Here is a 14,427-nt window from a genome sequence, read left to right on the forward strand (position 1 = left end):
TGAGGGTTTTTGGTTGACGCCCTTTCGCCTCTGATACGGACTGGGTCGCCTGCTTTGCTGCTGTCGCAAAGCACTTTCTTATCTTTATGGGGCCATGTGTTTCTAATTAGCGTGGAGGAGCGCTCTGCCCCCGACCTCTCAAAGGAAAAAAATCTTGGTTTCGAGGTCGGGGGCAGTGCGCGCCTCCACGCTAATTAGAAACACATGGCCCCATAAAGCTAAGAGATCAATGCTTTTTTCTGTGTCTATGCCGGTGCAAACTGCGATTGATTCCCGGAAGCCGGTAATGAATGGCTCTCCTGTCTTGTCCCGTTAGCTAGAATCCTCACGCCCTTGTGTACTGGGCGCCGGGTTGATACTGTGGCTCTCAGCCTGGAAGCTACTGCGGTGTGTCCCGGGTCACCCGCTTCGGCCCTACACCTACTCGAGCACCTGTAGCCCACTTAGCTGGATGGAGAAGGCTGTGGTACGCTGTGTGGCTTCGGAGCCCAAGCTGACCCTCTCCTTTACTCTTGATGGCAGTCAGAAGCACATGCAACGGGACCAGTCAGAGCCTCTGGGCCGGACGCTGGCCCGCATCGCAACCAACGCCGTCAAAGCAGCCCAGAGCAGCAAGGCCAAGAAATGCAAGCGTGGCAGAAATGCCTCCCTGTCTGGCTCCCCAGAAGAGCCGTCCGTGCGCCTCTACTACCAGGAGAAGCCGCTGCCCGACGAGCTGCTCAATGCCGAGGCCTGGCGAGACGCCGCCATTCTGCACATGAGTGAAGCCCGCTATATGGTGGAGCGCAACCCGCCCTCCTTCTGCCAGGCGCAACTTCCCCTCCACACTATAGCCAGCTTACCTATCTGCCCCGCTCTGCACATCGAGTTTGTGCAGCTGGAGGCCTCACTCTTCTGCTGGTTCAAGGAGGCGCCCGAGGAGCCAGGAGGCTGTTTCCCCGTTGGTAGCCAGCGGGTCTACACACCGACCAACGCGGACATCGGGCTGCGGATGTAGCTGCACTGCACCCCGGACAGTGTGGACCCGCCGCGATACGGCGCCGCCCGGGAGGTGGAGACCAGCTGCATGGTGGAGGCTGGGCCCGGGTTGTGCGCCTTTGAACAGCGGCACCTGTACACGCAGTGGGTGAGTGCAGAGTTGCTCCTCCGCACAGTCTCCTACAACATCTTGGCGGATGGGCAAGGCCGAGCGCTAAGTAGCGCGTGCCGCTCTTATGGCGGTCGGACCTGTCCCCGGGGAAGAGGAGGAGGTGGGAGCACTCCCACCTCCCCCTAATATGGCATCCAATAGGCGGCGTCCTGCGGGGTGTGAACCGGAAGCACTTTAGTGCTTCCGGGTCACACGGGCATCCAGCGCGGGGTTCCGGCCGGTTTAGACCGGCCTGGCCCCCGTGCCCCCCTCTTTTCAAAGGGGGTGTGGGGAGCAGAACAGTCTCTTATTCTATGCTCCCCACGGGCACAGCACCCGGGCCACCAGCGGCCCGTAACGTATTTTCTTTTTTCCCACAGCAGTTTATGGAAGACCGAGGAGGCGACCTGCGGTTCGTTACCTTTGTTGGGGGATTATCGGCAGAGTGGAGCGGGCTGGCTGTGAGCAGCGCGGGAGCAGCGGAGGAGTCTACTGCGGGGTGGCTGAAAACTTGTAAGCGCAGATGGCAAACGCGAGGCTGGCTTAAGGAGAGTAGGCTGGTGTGGCGTGATCAGCTGTGTGTGAGGTAATCGGTGCGTGTGTAAAGCGCCCAATATCTTTAACGTTTAGTGAGTCAAGAGAAGTTTTCTTACCGGTGCGTTTTCAGCCCCACGCACCCCTTTTCCTTGGCCCCCACTTCTAACCAAGCCTGTCTATTGATGGTGCTAAAGGGGAACCAGCGAAGTGGGGCTTGCCCTCGCTCTTTTTTATTAACTGCAAGATAAGTTTAACAGGCATAGCATTTTCCAGCATTGGGTTGTCCTTTCATGCAACTGAGCGTGTACACGAGGTACTACGGTACTTTTCAGCTGCAAGCGTCCACATCCTGTGATTTTGAGCAAATCACTTAATCACCCCCTGCCTGAATGTGTACTGTCAACCCTGTGCTCAGGTAAAGCGCTCCAATACCTTCGGGTCGAGTTCGCGCTATATAAATATGCAACATTTTCAAATAGTTTGGTCAACTGCAATTCCTGCTTCACGCCGGGGGTAAGGATGAGCTTGTATTACATGCACTTCTCTAACCTTGAGGAGGGACCCTGTTGGTCGCTTGGCGTTTGATTTGACCTTATATTTGGACGACCGTTTCTGTATGTTTTGGACTGGTATATCCGCACTGATTGGTGGCTGTTAATGCTTCGATGACTTCTGAGCACGGTACCGAGGCACCAAGGCTGAGCAACACCTTGCACCTTCTTTCAAATACATAAATGTATCAAAAATTCGAGAAGACTCTGGGAGTCGATATTAATTTATTCGTATTATCCCTTATAAGAATCACATAAACAAACATTGCAGGAAAACGTTTTTTACATTTCCATCAGACCTCAATCTGTGTTTCCCTTAACCCCTCCTAGCAGCTGTGCGAGGCGCTTGAAAACATGACTTTAGAAACCAACTGCTTCCCTGCACCATGAGCCTGTTATACATTAGTGGAAACTTTAGCCCGTGTGTTTCGAGGCAGATGTGGCAGTGCGCCTGGTCAGCTAGTCGATTGTGGGCTGCTGCTGCAGACCCGTGACTAGATGCAGCCCGTAGCATGCGGGGACCGCTAAGGAATAAACGTGGAAATATTTGAATAGGAATTGTTAATTATGTTTCCCTTTCACATCTTACAATACCTGCGCACCCTGTGCTTTTACACTTTTCGCACTAGATACGTATGTGGTGGCACACAGTACCTATGCAGCCGTTTGCTTGCGCACTCGATGTCCGCGTTGTCACACTGTACCTCTGCAACCTGGGCTGAGGATAGGAAAAGGCGTAAGGGACCAAGAAGGTATCTCTTATCCAAAGGCTAGGAGCACTAATCATCTGTGTTTTAGGTTCCTTTATGTATGGTGGATCCTTGAAGGTGACACCTGGGAAGTGACCCATACCGCAATGACGGCGAGCTGTCAGGGCCACTTCTGCTACGTGGCGATGGGTTACACTTCACTATCTTTCAGTTCAAGAGTCCTGGGTTTTTTGCCATCCAAGATGCTGGTTTGGATTCAGCTGACTTGCTGTAGCCCATTGGTTCCGTTTCACGTGAATTGCAAGTTTCTTTACCCTGTGACTCAGGGAGAGATTTGCATCAGTACACCGTTACATAGTATCATGTACAGTAGGGAGGTTTTAGCCTGTCAGTAGGGCAATACACAGACGGATGTGCTATTTTCATGTTTGCTTGCAGTTTCACTAGGCCAAGGTGCGTTATTTGGGAATGAGATTATAGTTTCATGGACATGCACCTAGGGGGTAACAACCCGACTCACCTGGGGTGAAGAGTTTTTTAGTTGAGTCCAGTCCAGGGGCGAGTTACAGGTTTTGCCAATCCAAGATGCAGTTTTGGATTCAGCTAACTTGTTGTAGCCCATTGATTTCTGTTTCATATGAATTGCAAGTTTCTATAACCTTTGACTCAGGGACAAGTTTTGCATCAGTACACTGTTACATAGTATCATGTGCAGTAGTGTACACTTTAGCCTGTCAGTGGGGCAATACATCGACGGATGTGCTATTTTCATTTTTCCTGCAGTTTCAAGAGGCCTGGGTGCGTAAGTTAGGACCAAGAATAGAGTTTCAGGTGGGAACGAGAGACAGGGCAGACGGCGCACAGGGCCATGCAGGGGACTGGGGCCACGCTGGAAATAGAAAGTAAGGGACCACCAGCAATCCGGATCTTGCTCCTAGGGGGTAAGCTTCTTTACCCTGTGACTCAGGGAGAAGTGTGCATCAGTGCACTGGTACATAGTATCATGCACAGTAGTGCAAGTTTTTAGTCTGCAAGTTTTTAGCCTGTCAGTAGGGCAGTACACTGACGGACGCGCTATTTTCATGTTTGCTTGCAGTTTCCCGAGGCCATGGTGCGTAATTTGGGAATGAGAGTATAGTTACATGGACATGCACCTAGGGGGTAACGACCCGGCTCGCCTGGGACGAAGGGTTGTAGTTGAGTCCAGGGGAAGGCGAGTTACAGGGGGCCTGAGGGGGAGGACAGATAGTCGGGCAACTATGCTGTCCTGTGGCGGTAAGGTCATGATTGGTAAGCATAGTCTTCGGTCCTTAGCGGTCAGAATCATGTAACTCCAGGGGCAGTGACAGCCGGTAGGTAGGCTGTCGGGGTGCGGGGGCCTGGGGAGTCATTCTTTCCAGTGGGCCTGTGGCCACCCCCGCACGTGCATGCGCATCAGGGCGCAAGTATGCAGAATTTCTGTAGCCCCCGTTATGGAGTTTAAGGCACAGGGCGTAGGGGGGGCCCGGGGGAAAGTATCCGTACGATAAGCTGTACCCCCTGCGCAAGCCGACTCCGGTGAAGTAATTTCTCGTAGTTTGCTGGGATCTGGAGGCTGCCAGTCATTGACCTTGCCGTAGGCTCTAGAGTGGACACGCAGAAAGTGAATATATGCATTGTTAGATTTACGGTAGGAGTGTCGTGTGTATTAGAGTTAAGGATAGCCATGTGACATCATCTGTCTAACAATGTATCCAGCCTTTCTGCGTAATTGTACATAATGTTAATAAATAATGTTTTTTAATTTTGCAATAAATACGGCCGGGGGGTTACACCCCCTAATCCAAAATTGGTGTGGTCTCAATATTTGCCTTGAAGGAGGGAGGGAGACCTCATCCGGACAAGGGCTGTGGGTACCAAAGGTAAAGAGGGGACTTGGAGGGAGTACCAGGCCATATGGGCAAGGCCGAGCGCTAAGTAGCGCGCGCCGCCATTCTGGCGGTCGGACCTGTCCCCAGGGGAAAGGAGGAGGTGGAAGCACTCCCACCTTCCCCTAATATGGCATCCAATAGGCGGCGTCCTGCGGGGTGTGAACCGGAAGCACTTTAGTGCTTCCGGTTCACACGGGCATCCAGCGTGGGGGTCCGGACGGTTTAGACCGGCCTGGCCCCCGTGCCCCCCCCTTTTAAAAGGGGGCGTGGGGAGCAGAACAGTCTCTTGTTCTATGCTCCCCACGGGCACAGTACCCGGGCCACCAGCGGCCCGTAATGTATTTTCCCCACCCACCATCCCCTGAGGCAGGCAATTTAATCGTGTTGGTCAGGAATGTATTTTGATTGTTCTATTAGTAAACTTTCATTACAGGTATCTCAGGAGATAGCATGAATGTAAACTTGATGATTGGGTAAATTTTACTGGCGTTTATTAGTAATGTATTTGTTTTGTTCTTTTGATTTTATTGCAGGTATCTCAGGAGATAGAAGTAATGTAAATTGGATGATTTGGTACATTTTACATGTGTTTGTCAGTAATGTATTTGTTTTGTTGGTCTACTTTTATTGCAGGTATCTCAGGAGATAGAGTTATTGAAAAAATGATGTTTTGGTGAATGTATAATAAAAGTGTCATTATTTGTAAGCTTATCAAATACATGATTGGTTAATACAGTCATGTGATTGAAATGTAACGTTTAAATAAATGTCAGTACATGTTATTTGATTTCAGGTAATAATGTTGTATTTAGTTGTGTGTGTGTGTGTGTGTGTGTGTGTGTCTCCGGTCAGGCGGCAAGGTCATGATTGGTAAGCATAGTCTTCGGTCCTTAGCGGTCAGAGCCATGTAACTCCAAGGGCAGTGACAGCCGGTAGGTAGGCTGTCAGGGTGCGGGGGCCGGGGAGTCATTCTTTCCAGTGGGCCTGTGGCCACCCCCGCACGCGCATGCGCATCACGGCGCAAGTATGCAGAATTTCTGCAGCCCCCATTATGGAATTTAAGGCACAGGGCGTAGGGGGGGCCCGGGGGAATGTATCCGTCCGATAAGCTGTACCACCTGCGCAAGCCGACTCCGACGAAGTAATTTCTCGTAGTTTGCTGGGATCTGGAGGCTGCCAGTCATTGACCTTGCCGTAGGCTCTAGAGGGGACACACAGAAAGTGAATATATGCATTGTTAGATTTACGGTAGGAGTGTCGTGTGTATTAGAGTTAAGAATAGCCATGTGACATCATCTGTCTAACAATGTATCCGGCCTTTCTGCGTAATTGTACATAATGTTAATTAGTAATGTTTTTTTATTTTGCAATAAATACGGCCGGGGGGTTACACCCCCTAATCCAAAATTGGTGTGGTCTCAATACTTGCCTTGAAGGAGGGAGGGAGACCTCATCCGGACAAGGGCTGTGGGTACCAAAGGTAGAGAGGGGACTTGGGGGAAGTACCAGGCCATACGCGTACGCGCAGACAGAGCACTCTCGGGTCGTGCTGTACCCCTACTGTGCGCCCTACGCCCTGGACATGGACTACAGGCAGACCCTACTGCGCAAGGAGCTCAGTGGCTACAACGCTAACCTGCTCTGCCTGCAAGAGGTGGACTGTCCTGTCTTCACGGACAGTCTCTGCCCAGCCCTTCATGCTTTCGGCTTCCAGGGTCTCTTCAAGCTGAAGGAGAAGCAGCACGAGGGCCTTGCCACCTTCTACCGGCCGGACCAACTCACCCTGCTCAGTCAGCATGACATCTGCCTCAGCGAGGCATTGCTGGCGGAGCCCATGCACGCCGAGCTGCTGGAGAAACTGTTGGACTACGGAGCGGCCAAGGGGCAGCTGCTGCAGAAGGCCACTGCCTTACAGGTGAGCGAGAGGTGGGCCTACTGTTGCATCTCTGGAGCTAATCTGCACAGGTCTGCTGTGACCGCAACCTTATTTGTGTTTCAACTGCATTTATATAGCACTTACAACCACTGACAAGGCGTTGGGCGTCTTATTGGTACCAACAAGGCCACATGCTGGCATTATGTTGTTGATTGGAGGTGTAGTTTAGTGACCGATCTGAGTAATTTTAGCCTGAGTACTTGTTTTCATCTCTGCGCCACTTGCCTTCTGGCATCATCACTAGTGTTCATATGCCTGTGAATGTGTTTGTGAAACTATTGGGCAAACCGCATCAGTTTGTGTGCCTTTGGTCATATGACGTAATTGTGAAACGTGTTGCCGCCTCCCTTTTGTGATGAAAACAATCGTGACCCCCCACCCCACCTCGCACACCCATCCCAAAGTTTGTCTGCTTATAAACTAAGATTGTGCTATAGAAATACCAATATATTTGGCAGTCCCAAATAACATAAGCAGCTGATGCAAATAACCAAAGCATGGGAATCGGTGAACAGCAATCAGTAACAATGGAGCAGGAAAGTGACAGGTCAAACTGTTTTGTGGAAATGCCTCAATTACTAACCTCTAAATGCAGGGATTTAAGTGGGCCGGATCCTGCCAGTGCTCATCACCAGCAGTTCTAAAAAAAACGGTGCTGACACGGGTCCCTATGGGGCTCTTCATATCTGCCCTCACCCTCAGAGTGAAAAAAAATCTTAACTCTGCAGTAGTACCATCCGTCACTGCCTTTAATGTAACTCCAACCAGACACGTTATTGAGATTTCACAGTTTCATCATGTCAGAACGGATGCATTTTGAATATTATATACAGGGCCACTGGACTTATTCGGCAGCAGAGGGCCAAATTATGTGGCAGAGTTAAGTAAAATATGCACCAAGAAAAATCTAATTATGCGGCATATTTTGTTTTTACACTTGTTAATTACTGCCTTTGGCATTGGTTGCACATCATTAGTATCATTTTAATATTCAAATACAGCAATAAGCAACAAAAAGGTGACCAGTCCAGCTTTGCAAAGGGCCTTCTGCCATGTGTCCACTAGGCTTTTAGTAGCTTTTCAACCGTTTTAGCTAGAAACAATAAAAAAATCTGCAGATTTTACAGCAGTTGATAATGTGGCAAATGCGGAAAATCCAAACTAATGCGAAAATCGCCACGGCCGCACAATCGCATAATTCCAATGGCCCTGATTATATACAATGAAGCCGTAGTTGTTGCTTATTTATCTCCTGCAATTAAGAACCATTGACAAAGCCAAACGTAAGACTTCTTGTAGGTGTCATGTTACTTGTATCATATATCTGGATGCAATGACAGAAGCAGCAAAATACCAGTCGGGCGACACACTATGCTAACCACAGATTTTTAGCTTACTTGTTTTTAAGCCACACCCTTAATTACATCTGCCACGCACCTTTGAGGGACCCCTCAGGTTTTTCATCTCACTTAAAGCCCTGGCTAAATGTATTCTGTCTTGCTCCCTCGGTTCCATCTAATACAGAATGAGGCAGGTATGCCTTCATAGACACAATCCCAGCATAGTTTGGCGAAATAAAGTCACCCCCTTATCTTGGACTGGGTGGGAGGAAGGGAAGTGGCTGAAAGTGAGGAGACAGGGCTCGGAGTAATGATATTACCAGTAAGTAATTGAGGCATTACCACCTCGTGCTTCCCTCCATGACAAAATGAGATATACGAAAGCAAGAATCCAGGAAACTTAAGGTCGCATGTTGAAATTCTTTATTATATATACACAGCATGACTGGGTGAACAACTTTATTGAATCAGTTTTTTAAAATCGTCACAATTATTGAATGCCACACAATAAATAATAATACTCTCCTTATTGCTTGGTAGAGGCAAGAACATTGGGACCAACATTGGGACCAACACATCTTTAAGTTCCAAATCCTGTATTATCCTGTAAATGTTAATAAAGTTACATGGCGTATATATATTTCTGCAATTGATGCCCTCTGGACTTCTTTCATATACGGAGACATCCTCCTTGTGGATCTACCTTGCATCCCAAAAGCCTCCTCGTAACTAGTTGCCCTGTATGCTAATGATAGTAGATATCTAATCCTTCTACTAAGTGAGTCAGTTAATGGCTTCTCACCCCTCGTAGCTGGCCCAAAGTTAACGAAGGGTATGTTGCAATGAAGGATACCTTATCAAGATGTATTAGAAGAACCCTTCTCACATCCAATTTATGAAGCCTGGGCTCTTCCTCTGACTCAAGAAAAACAAGCATTTACAATGCAATAGGTCTCGCATTTCCGAGAGTTTAAGCTATTAGCATTGTAAATGATAATGCCTTTTATGTATGTTTTAAAAACCAAAACATAAATAAAAGGCATTGTCATTTACTATGCCAATAACTTAAACTCTCGTAAGAGCGAGACCTATTGCATTGCAAATGCTTGATACTCAGGTTACTAGTTCCTTCAAGCTATAAAATGTTACAATTACCAAACATTTCTATTAACATTGGCCCAATGAGAATACTCAATTGGTGTTTCATGAAAGGGCACGATTCAGGAATGTGGGCCCCTTTTTTTTAGGAGTGCCCTGGGCCTAATTTTGATCCCAATCTGAACCCAGGTGGTCAGCCACAGCAACCTACAGGTGTTAGAAAAGGAGTCAAGGGGCAGGAGGGCACAGAAAAGAGCCTAACCCCGATTGGAGGGTGCAGTAAGAGGGAAAGGGTGGGGCCAGAAAACTGTCTGACTTTAGAAAAACCGCTGCCCTCTCACTCTGTAGTAGTGTCGTTTTGTAACAACAGACAAGGGAAAAAAACAATAGAAACCGACAGACCCTGCAATAAACACACTACTACGAGCCCAAGCACACTACTACGAGCAGAAATTACACCAATTTACTGTTTCAGAAACAATACGCACTCGCAATGCCTGGTTACTCACCAGTAATATTCATTACTCCGAGTCCTGGTCTTCCCGTCCCATTCCTTAACAGTGAGCAGCTAGTCTGCTCCATATAAACCTACTACCTAGCAGAGCTTTTCACACTTTCCCCAACATGGCACCACCATCAGGTTACGATAAAGGGGGAAGTGCGTCACAGAACTTCCTGAGAATACCAAAGAAAACCCAGAAAGGAAAACAATCACCAAAGACAACAAGCATTTGCAATGCAATAGGTCTCGCATTTGTTAAAGTTAGAGCTGTTGGCGTTGAAAATAACAATGTTTTTTACTTTTGTTTTTTTACTTGCAGTGGAGGTATCATATTTGCATAGCACTGTTGCCAATGGTATAAAAAAGCAAAACTGAAAAACACAAATTCTCAACGGCAACATACACATTTTTTCAAATTTGAAATGGAGATCACATTTGTTTTTTGTTTTGTTTTTCGGGAGGGAGGAGGGTTGGGGTGGGTAATGGCCATAACAGATGTCCAATGACGCTGCTTATACCATCACTAGCTATAAGGCAGGGCACACTTCCAGCTGACCGACAGCAATAATTCTCCCTTACACAATATTTCATCTGCTGCTCGGACCATCAAACTTGCTGCCTCAGCGGTTACTCGCTGGTGTCGGCCTCTGGGCACTGTGCTCAGGGCAGTAATTCACATTCAAGAACGCAGCCCTAGGGCAGACTAACAGTCGACCCTCCCAAAGTTCACAAGCTTCCCTCGTAGGAGACAAGGAAGAGACAGCAGGGGAGTATGAGTAGGATGATCAAGATGAAAAGCAAGCCCAAGGGTCTTTCAGGGTTCAGGGGCAGAAATAAGATTATGATAGGAAATAACTTGTGCGAGGGCGCAGACAAGGAGAGAGTTAAACAGGGAAACTACGGAAGGGGGTATTAGGAGACCGTGATCAGAAATAAATCAGGGAAGCCCGAGGAGGAAAGAAGAAAGGGGTTAGCTGAAGGAATTTGTGCAGTGGAGAGAGAGGAACATAACCAAATGTAGGCGTTGAGGATAGTTACTCTCTCTGCATTATAGAACTGCTTGTTGAGGGTCACAGGTGCTGCGCAATGACAGATCGAACAACCTGCACGTCTACGCATCTACATATGGGGTGGCATAAGACCTACTGAAACCAGGACTAGTTCAACAGAGAGAGGAAGTGGGAGGAATGCTCGAGGACACCAAAGAGGCAGGGGTCGGCCTGTAAACTATGGCAAGAGCTACACGGACCGAGGCCTTCCCCACAATAGTAGTGGTCCAGGGAAGAAATGAGGATACGAGCCATGAGGTACGTGAAGGAACTGGAAAGGGAGAGTAGGGAAAGAATAGGATTAACATTAAAGGACAACTTCAATTAAGGCCTCACATTTATAGGTTCAATGTTGGACAGGAAATACATTTTGGGGTTACTGGACCAAGGATTCTTGAGTTTAAAAAAAGAGTTACTATTCTGGGGTTGGAGGTCTCCCTTAAATGGGGCAACCATGCTCAGTCTAATGCATCCACTGCAGTAATTTGTGCTTGACCTCCTGGTAACAGGTTTGAGTCCTGGCAGGTCCTCTCAGTCCTTCTTTCTTCCAAGATCGATAACATGAGCACCACCGATTTGGGTCAAAGAGGCAAGTTGGAGTGAATGCTCACTTCACAAATGTAAGCTGTGCAAGGGTTGTAGACAGTAAGAATGCACTTGCAACAAGAAACCCATAGCCAATGAGCGACATCTAATGTGTATGCAGGACGCGTGGATGTATCTATGGCGAGATGTTACATGTCAACATGCTAATGTCATACTCTTGTCTGCGTCCCTGCAAGTGTATACAAACCAAAGTGTGCACGCGTCAGACAAGCACAGACAGACACAGGCATTTACCAGCAATGTCGGTAAACTGGATGTATAGATGACAATGTCAGATAGGAAGCAACTGAAAATCAAATACTTTAATCTAACGTAAAGGAAAGTGGTGCCTTTAGCACGGCAAACTACCTCAAATGTGAACAGAACATTAAATTCTATCTTTAGCAGTACAAAATGTGCCACCAAGTCTGGGCATATGCTCCACAGACTCGCAATAACTGCTCACAGCAGAAGCCATGGGGATAGCAGATTTATAGTCTTACAAATCTCAATGTGAGAAGACGTATGAACCTTGTCCCCCTCTGGCTAAATTGTAGAACCTTGATAACCATGGGGCATGGCGTAGTAAACTTCTTTTGAAAACATTTGGTGCATTGTAATGAGGAAATAATGTTGAAACCATAGAGAAACGAGTAATAGCAGCGGAAGCTGTGTTGTGTACAGTTAATGCATCATGACATAGTGTTCTAGAATTGGCAAACCGGGTTACAGTGTAGGCCAATATTCTCCGATAGTGTCTTTGCGTGTGCAAGTATTTGCACGATCTCTGCTTCTTACTGTTGAAAGCCATGTGTAATGATCACTAGCATGCACCACAAGGGATTGCAAAGCACACTATCACCCGCCGGGGGTATCGTGGCGCTGAATTAAAACATACTCGGGCCTCTGTAAGGGCGCTGGAACTATTGGGCTAGAGCTTGATGCCACCAGACCATTAAAGTGTCATCTTTGCAATACTTTGCCCTTATGAAGATCAAAGCCTATGGCTATTGCTGAGATACGAATCTTTAAACTTCTTCTCATGCTATCTTTGGCCAATCTGAGCCTTGATGTGTCATCCATCGCCAGCGTGCCACTGTCACTGACTGCAAATAGCCTACCCTGTGCAGTGCACACAAGCTCAATAGCGAGCCTGTGGGTAAAAGTGTGAGAAGTCCCATGTTAAACCAATAGTCACGCCTAGTACTCAGGTGGTTAAAGAGACAGACCAGCAATGGCGCAGAGCGCTGTGTACACAGCGACCTGAGAGGGCCTTGCACAGACCTGCTTGAGGTCAGCAGCGCGCGGTGGTTATGAAGCGGTCACCTTTCTTCCAGGAAGGGCCTTATGCTGTGTCTCCACATTTCCTGCCTTTCAGCTCGTTGGTGGGCCTCAGTTTCCTCTTGTTAGTTAGTCGATGCAGAGATGCTGCCACCGTCGCTTGGTGTGGCCCTCAGTGAGGATGGTTCACACGCAGTTATTGCAGCACAGCAGAGGCAGCAGCTCAGACTACCTGAAAGAACGGTGATTATCGGCCTTCAACGAAAGTCCCTATAGGTGGGCAGCACACTTAGTAGGCCTAGGGTTTCATTAGAGAAGTGGGTGAGCATCTTTTCTGACACAACCCAGCACACAATATCATAGAAGAATATGGGGCGCACTCCTAGCTGAATTCCAGTTATGGGAATACCAGGTATACTGCGCAGAGGGGGCAGGAGTTGGCATGCCCAGGAAGGAGGTGTCAGTTCAATTTGCACAACAGAAGCAATACTACAACTCCCAGAAGACAATAGGTGCTGAATGCCAAAGGGCATACGGTATTCTGGAGTGAGGTGACCACCTAGTCAATCAGGGGTTCGTGCACGTGATGCAGCCCTCCCAGACACACCCGCGCACACATACATATTCCCTTCATTATACCCTCTCCTACCAGGGCTGTCATTGGCCAAGGAGTTGTTGCTCTTGTGACCGCACGCGAGAAGGCATCACCCCTTGATGTGGATCCGGCCTCACTCTGTAAACAGACAGCCTTAGAAGATCACTGAACGCGCGCACAAGTAAGGTATTTTGTGGTCAATTGGCTAATTTGTCTTTAACCAGAGGAGTAGCAGCTGCCCCAGGTTGTGAGAACGCCGGTAATGCCAGAGCTGATCCTAAAGAATATAAAGAACGGTTTACTCGTCCGTTCCTGCTCTTCCCCGTAATGGTCTACAGCATGAAATCCGCTCACCAGTTTAGAGAAGAACTCTGCGTCTTCAACGAGGAGCCACTGTCTTTCTTTCTTAACGTGCACCTTACGTGGGATCCAATGTGAACCGCTGACGGTCGCGTTGTGTTATTAAACTAACTTCCTGATAGCTCGCTAAGTCGTGTGTGTGTGTCTCGGTAAACATAGAAACCGGACTGGCATTCTTCGTCATCTTCAGTATTCAAATAGGTGACCTCCGGGCAGTCACATCTCATGGGGGAAAAAAACCATAAACAGTGGTGCGCGCGCACCACAGAGGAGCGGGGGGAGGGGGCGCGGCAGCGAGGCAAACGCATGCTGCTGCGCGTGCTGGCCACCAGTGGGAAGGTGCGTTGCAAAGGCGGGACATGCGCCCGCCTTTGCCCAATCGCGTGCCTGTTTTTAAAAAAAAAAACACGCGAAAGCCAATGCCTGCCGGTGAAAGCCTGATTGCACGCACAAACGTGTGGTCAGCTTTCAAAACCCCCTTACAAGAGGTCTCGCGCAAGCAGGGCTGCGCACTGCAACGCTAGTCGCGAGACCTAAAAACCAGGGAGGAAGGGAAGGGCTCAGGAATGGGACGGGAAGACCAGGACTCGGAGTAATGAATATTATCGGTGAGTAACTGGGCATTACCTCCTCGTCCAGTCTTCCCGTCCCATTCCTTAACAGTGAGCCCATACCCAAGCACACGGTGATTGTAAGAAAACAATTGCGGTAAACAGGTCCATTTAATCAACACAAAGCAGTACAAATCATAAACCATGTACAGCAGACAAAACATGAGCACCAAAGGCAGCCGAGGCCGCCATCCCCAACTGAAGGCGATAATGGGAAACAAATGTATGGGGAG

General features: G+C 48.4%; 1 pseudogene; it reads left to right on the forward strand.

The window, feature by feature from the left end:
• The first annotated feature begins 361 nt into the window (after positions 1 to 361).
• On the forward strand, positions 362 to 13,661 carry LOC146860972 (2',5'-phosphodiesterase 12 pseudogene; annotated as a pseudogene).
• Positions 13,662 to 14,427: the final 766 nt, after the last annotated feature.

Source organism: Triturus cristatus, chromosome 3_1 (genome assembly GCF_964204655.1).
Source record: "Triturus cristatus chromosome 3_1, aTriCri1.1, whole genome shotgun sequence".
Lineage (NCBI taxonomy): Eukaryota > Metazoa > Chordata > Amphibia > Caudata > Salamandridae > Triturus > Triturus cristatus.